The sequence below is a fragment of the Dendropsophus ebraccatus genome, chromosome 1, assembly GCF_027789765.1.
Source record: "Dendropsophus ebraccatus isolate aDenEbr1 chromosome 1, aDenEbr1.pat, whole genome shotgun sequence".
Lineage (NCBI taxonomy): Eukaryota > Metazoa > Chordata > Amphibia > Anura > Hylidae > Dendropsophus > Dendropsophus ebraccatus.
In genome coordinates, this window is record NC_091454.1 from 42,587,040 (window position 1) to 42,593,307 (window position 6,268).

Genomic DNA, 6,268 nt, shown 5'->3' on the forward strand with positions numbered 1-6,268 from the left:
TCATCAGCTCGTCCCGTTAACCCCCCGACGTCTGGAGCGCATACATCACCGGGTCCCGGCTCCGGCTTGCTTCAGGGCTCCCATTGAGGGCGTCATGTCCCGCTTGGCCAATCAGTACGCTGGAGCGGGGCAGAAGACCTGGCGGGAACCCCCGAAGCAAGCAAGAGTGGGGACCAGGTGACGTATACGCTCTGGTGGCCGTGAGGTTAATGGGGTGGGCTGCTGACAAACTCGCAGCGGGATGTCAAATAGTGTACAGGGCACAGATCTGCAGCGGGTCTGCTGCGGATTCACCCAGTGTGTTTGGACCTTAAGGGTAGCTTCACACGTAACGGATCCGCAGCGGATTTCACGCTGCGAGTTTGCAGCAAAATCCGCTGCGGATCCAGTAGTGTGAAGCTGAATGGGTCCCATACACGCTTCCTGAGACAGGAAAGCAGCTGTTAGTTTCGCCACATAGCTGTAAAATTGTTGACCACAAAACTAAAAGAGAACTTCGGATGGGACCCATTTAAAAAAAAAAAAAAAAAAAAAAAAAAACACACACCTGGGGAGGAAGTGGGTGAGAACAATAACATCCACTTACTTCCTCGGCTCCAGCTCTGCCGTCCACATACCACCACTTTGGTCAGCTTCCTAGTCTTGAGAAGGGACTTGGGACATGATGTTGCAGGCCCGCTTAGTTATTTAGCAGCGGTAGCTGTTTCCTGCCACTAAATGGCTGAGCAGCCCTTACAAGGTCAGAATGTCTGTATTTTGCCATATACACTCACCGGCCACTTTATTAGGTACACCATGCTAGTAACAGGTGGTCTTCTGCTGCTGTAGCCCATCTGCCTCAAAGTTCAACGTACTGTGCGTTCAGAGATGCTCTTCTGCCCACCTTGGTTGTAACGGTTGGCTATTTGAGTCACTGTTGCCTTTCTATCAGCTCCAACCAGTCTGCCCATTCTCCTTTGACCTCTGGCATTAACAAGGCATTTCCGCCCACAGAACTGCCGCTCACTGGATGTTTTTTCTTTTTCGGACCATTCTCTGTAAACCCTAGAGATGGTTGTGCGTGAAAATCCCAGTAGATCAGCAGTTTCTGAAATACTCAGACCAGCCCTTCTGGCACCAACAACCATGCCACGTTCAAAGGCACTCAAATCACCTTTCTTCCCCATACTGATGCTCGGTTTGAACTGCAGGAGATTGTCTTGACCATGTCTACATGCCTAAATGCACTGAGTTGCCGCCATGTGATTGGCTGATTAGAAATTAAGTGGTAACGTGCAGTTGGACAGGTGTACCTAATAAAGTGGCCGGTGAGTGTATGCCTGGAGATTTTGGGGACTATAGTCCAAAAAAAAAAAAAAAAATAACCTTTTTAGGGTAAGATCAGAATGTTTCACCCTAACCCCCAGTGAGCAGTTATGACCCGACTTGTGTCTATTACAACTCTATGTAATATGGCAAAGGCCTAATTTACCAATTTATTATTTTGTTCTGACCTTTCCAAAGAAAAGCCAAGTGTAAAACTGGCAAAAGGGTGTTCAAATTTCCCTGTAGCGCCACCACAGGAAGAAAAAAAAAAGTCATTACACAGTGCTCATTCACATCAAACCAGGACAGATCCACTATAGTGAGATCATTGCATAACTTCGCTTCAGTGAGGCAAAAAATAAAATAGAAAAAGGAGTATAATTTTAACAATTTAAGTTTCTGCTAAACTTTGCCTGCGAGTAGGTTACCCTTATCACAATAAGAGCTGATCTGAGCATAATAAAACCCAGCAGCTCTGACCAGCAAAAGAACTCTGCATATGACGGGATGAGTAATGTGATCCTCACAATGTATACAGGATGTGGCCTGTATATATAGCAATGGACAAAGAAATGGCTCATTACTTCTACCCTTGCAGCTTCCCTTTTTGTGAGCCGTAAAGTAGTAGCAAAGCACATTATAGACACAAATAAACTGGCCTTTAAGGGGTTAAAGACATATACACAGAACAGAACCTTCTGCGCCATACAGCATCACTTTACACAGCTAACTATTTTTACAAGTGTTCTAATTTCCTGTGGGTTTCTAAGACATTATTTAAGGGAACATTACACCTTCAGTTTGGTTTTTCTCGTGTATTTTCTCCCTCACATCCTCAGGAACATTTTCTCCTCCAGCGGCCTCTATTTTATTGCAGTATCTGCAATGCTCTATGTTTTACTCTCCCTTAAATTCAAGACTTTGAGGGAAGAAAAATTACATATTGGGAAAAGCAGATGCAGTAGTTCAGTATGTGCAGCACTTCAACCGCATTTCATGAAAACAATATATGTGTTGCTGGGCATGCAATTTAGGTATTAAGAAAAAATTCTTTTTTGGTATTTCTAGCTTTTTAACATAAAAAAAAATTTAAGGGTAAATTTAGGGTAAAGAAAAAACGAATTGCGATTTTGATTTTAACCCTTATACCCCAGCCCTAGCAAGAGCTAATAATGCAGAGTAGAAAGCAAGTAACCAATATATTGACATATTATTTAGGCGCTATCTGAGGAGTCCAGCACACCATTTAGTCCAGGAAAATACACATATGAGGAAAATGACCTGAAGTTACATCTATAATGGGGGGGAGGGGGCATCTATAATGGGGGGATGGGGGAGGGGGCATCTATAATGGGGGGGGGGAGGAGGGGGCATCTATAATGGGGGGGGAGGAGGGGGCATCTATAATGGGGGGGGAGGAGGGGGCATCTATAATGGGGGGGAGGAGGGGGCATCTATAATGGGGGGGAGGAGGGGGCATCTATAATGGGGGGAGGAGGGGGCATCTATAATGGGGGGGAGGAGGGGGCATCTATAAAAGGAGGGGGCCATCTATAAGTGTAGGGAAAACTGGCTGCAGACACTGGGAGATAGATATATGCACAATTATTATTATCAGGGCCCCTCAGGTGTCTGTATTGTAGGGGGTCACTTGCATTAGTCACTAGGTGAGAGATATATCTATCTATATACACATCTTGTGGGGGGTCACTATGGCTGCAGTCATAAGTCTAGCTCAGTATGTATAGACTGTTGCAAGCTTTTAAAGGGAACCTGTCACCCCCGGTGACGGGGTGACAGGCTCCCAACCCCCCGTTAGAACCCCCTATACTCACCTCATCGCGCCGGGTCCCGCTTCTGAAGATGGTCGGGTCACGGAGATCTCAGCCGCTGCAGCCCGGCGCGCACACTGAGAGATGAGCCCAACGCTCATAGAGAATGACGGAGCGCTTGACTCTCCCGTCATTCTCTATGAGCGTTGGACTCATCTCTCAGCGCACGCCGGGCTGCAGCGGCTGAGATCTCCGTGACCCGGCCATCTTCAGAAGCGGGACCCGGCGCGATGAGGTGAGTATAGGGGGCTCTAACTGGGGGTTGGGAGCCTGTCACCCCGGCACGGGGGTCGACAGGTTCCCTTTAAGTTCAAGTTCAGAAGAGTAAGCCTCATTAAAAGGCTAGTCAAGTGAAGCTTAAGTACTGAGTCAGACTGTATATGGTTGTCAAGTTGCAAGTTTCCATGTTGAACGTTTTCAAACTTAGGCTAGGTTCACACTGCGTTTTCAGCATCCGTTTAACGCATCCATTTTTTTGCAAAAAACGCATGAAAAACGGATTGCAAAAAACGGATTCATTTGTGTGCATCCGTTTTTCCATTGACTTCCATTATTAAAAAAAACTGATCCGTTTTTTTTGGCGGACCAAAACGGACCAAAAAACGTTGCTGACCCTATTTTTCTGGACGTTAAAAAAAACGGATCCGTTAAACGGATGCTGAAAACGCAGTGTGAACCTAGCCTAAGAAAAGAAAGGATCTAAAGGAGGATGCTGCCGTGGCCTCTGCACACAGTAAGTCCCATTTAACATAACATTAATTTTACATGGTTTAAAATGTTGGCGACCAAATATTCTATTTGGCGCCTAAATTTTTCAGGTTAGGAGCCAATGGCTCCCAGGTAAATTTTTTAGTGTGGAGCCCTGTATTGGGACCTCACTGCATGGTGCTTATAGGAGGGGTGGAGTCCACTTACAACCAAAAGCACTAAGCGTATCATGTTCACACTGAATAAATGTGGCAGAATTCCGTGGTGAAACTCTCCGCCTTTGAATCCCGCTTGCCTCATTGTGCCATAGCCTGTCTATGAGAGGGCTAGCGCGCCTCCACTGCAGCCACTCTTCATGCAAAGAACTGACATAGAGTTCTGCCGCGGAAATTCCGCCACATTTACTTTGTGTCAACATACCCTAAGGATTATGTACTACAATGGAAAAAATACTTTACATATTGGAAATGATCAGACCAACCTCACAACAGCATTTTAGAAAGTGAAGCTTGTGGTGGGGGTTTCATTACTAGGGCCTTTCCCTTGTGATCGGCTCTTGCCTGAGAACTACTAGTGTATTATCCCACGCTGCAGGGACTGCACATAGACACAAGCACACCCACCTGTGGTTGCGGCACATGAGAGCTAGTTTTTACACGCAAGATTGGCCACTGCATGCAGGTGTGGTTTCACCGCAACATGTAATGCGTTTTTACAGTGGCTTTGCCATCAAACACATTACTCACCTTACCACAGGACAAGTTTAAAAAGGTGTTCCAAAGCACAATATCTACATTGGGAGGTGCCAGAAAAACATAAAAACCTGTACTCACCTGTCCCTGATGCCTAGCTAGCGTGTTCTGAGGTGCCATCAGCACCTCCTTCTCTCTCCTGACACAAAGGAAGTGCTTGTCCAGCCCATCACTTGTTGAGATGGGTCTCTGCTGTGGCCAGTCACTGGTGAAGAGGAAGCATCGACAGCAAGAATCGGCACTGCCGGAACGGCACCAGCAGGGGAACGTCAATGTCAGGTTTCTTTTAATGTCACAATGACCATTTTTTAATGTGAAATTTATCCTATGTCAAACCACTTTAAAATGTATATTACCAGGTCCCTTATGGACAATAGAAACAGGGCCCAATAAGCTTATATATAATGAGAACAGGACGGTAAAGCTGTATTTAAGCCGGGACTCGCAGCCATAATATGAGGCCAAAAAGCACCTCTAATACAAGTCTATGACACCAGTTATAGGCACTCGAGGAGAATCTGCATCCTCGACTGTCGCCATGACGGAGTAATAGGCGGACTTGGACTTAGTGATTGTGATTATTGATGTATCACATATAGCAGGGTCCTGCTAAGTGTAGCCCCTTGGCTAACAGAAGCACGCACCACACATTCCATGTACTAGTTTTATAATGGACTTATCTGTGCTGCCACAATCCTTCTAGTATCGGACTAGGTAGTTACCGCATCCGTCACAACACCATGGAGGAAGCGCGATAAACATATGTATCCTAAGGTAAAGCACAAATAATACCTGGACAGACTAGAGGGACTGGGTTCCCCCGGAGAAGCCTATGAAGTCTTCATCCCATACTTACAATACAGAAGCGTCATCCACCATACACCTCAGCTAGTTCACCTGTGGTGCTGTGCCAATTAACAAATTTAACTCCAAAACCAGATAGGAAATATATGAATAACACAAAAATGTTACTGTATATAGCGGTCAGGATGTGCCCTATGACAAAGCGCCATCCTATAGACAGGGAATGGTGAAGATGTCACAGCACCACAACCCATGGACCAGGATGGGGGTTCACCAGAGCTGTACCATAAAGTGCTGGGCACAATGTAACAATATGGCAGTGACATCATCCACACAGGCCCTTAGAGCACACATACAGATGACACCTATGTATCCATGGCTCCGCTCCCTCTATTGTCTGAACAGTCGGGACAATGGCTGGAGCCAGCATCACATCACACACGCTTCACCTTGTTCTCCCGGAGACAGCCGCTCCCCGGCACCAGGCTCCCGGCTATGGACGGCGGTAACGGGGCTGTCGCCTTGTGGACCGGACCTTCAGCTTCCAGGCCGTCGGGCAGGAGGAGGAGGAGGAGGATAGAGAGAAGGAGGAGGGGAGGGCTGGAAAGATGTCAAAATCTACAAATGTCAAGGATTCGGCGCGGCGGCCATTTTGCGATCTGTGTATCCGGAAGTAAGGGAGGGCGGAGCCTGGCTCCATGTTCTTAGAGGGAGGTGGCTGGTGGCGAATGTGTGTACATTGCGGTACCGCACTATACACATGGATATGGCCAAGGTGCGAGCCTGTACCTTGGTCAGGTGATCGCTTGCCCTGGGCCACATCTGTGCACAGTGGGGTGGTAATGTAGAGTCGGTACCGCTCAGTCT

At 46.9% G+C, this 6,268-nt stretch overlaps 1 protein-coding gene across 4 annotated transcripts in view; it reads right to left on the reverse strand.

The window, feature by feature from the left end:
- C1H5orf24 (chromosome 1 C5orf24 homolog) overlaps positions 1–6,060 on the reverse strand; it is a 19,188-nt gene extending 13,128 nt beyond the window's left edge. For all 4 annotated transcript variants that reach the window (XM_069954137.1, XM_069954138.1, XM_069954135.1 and 1 more), the window contains exon 1: positions 5,851–6,060. The gene's annotated coding sequence lies outside the window, so the exon portion shown is untranslated. The remainder of the gene's footprint in view (positions 1–5,850) is intronic.
- Between the last annotated feature and the right edge of the window lie 208 nt (positions 6,061–6,268).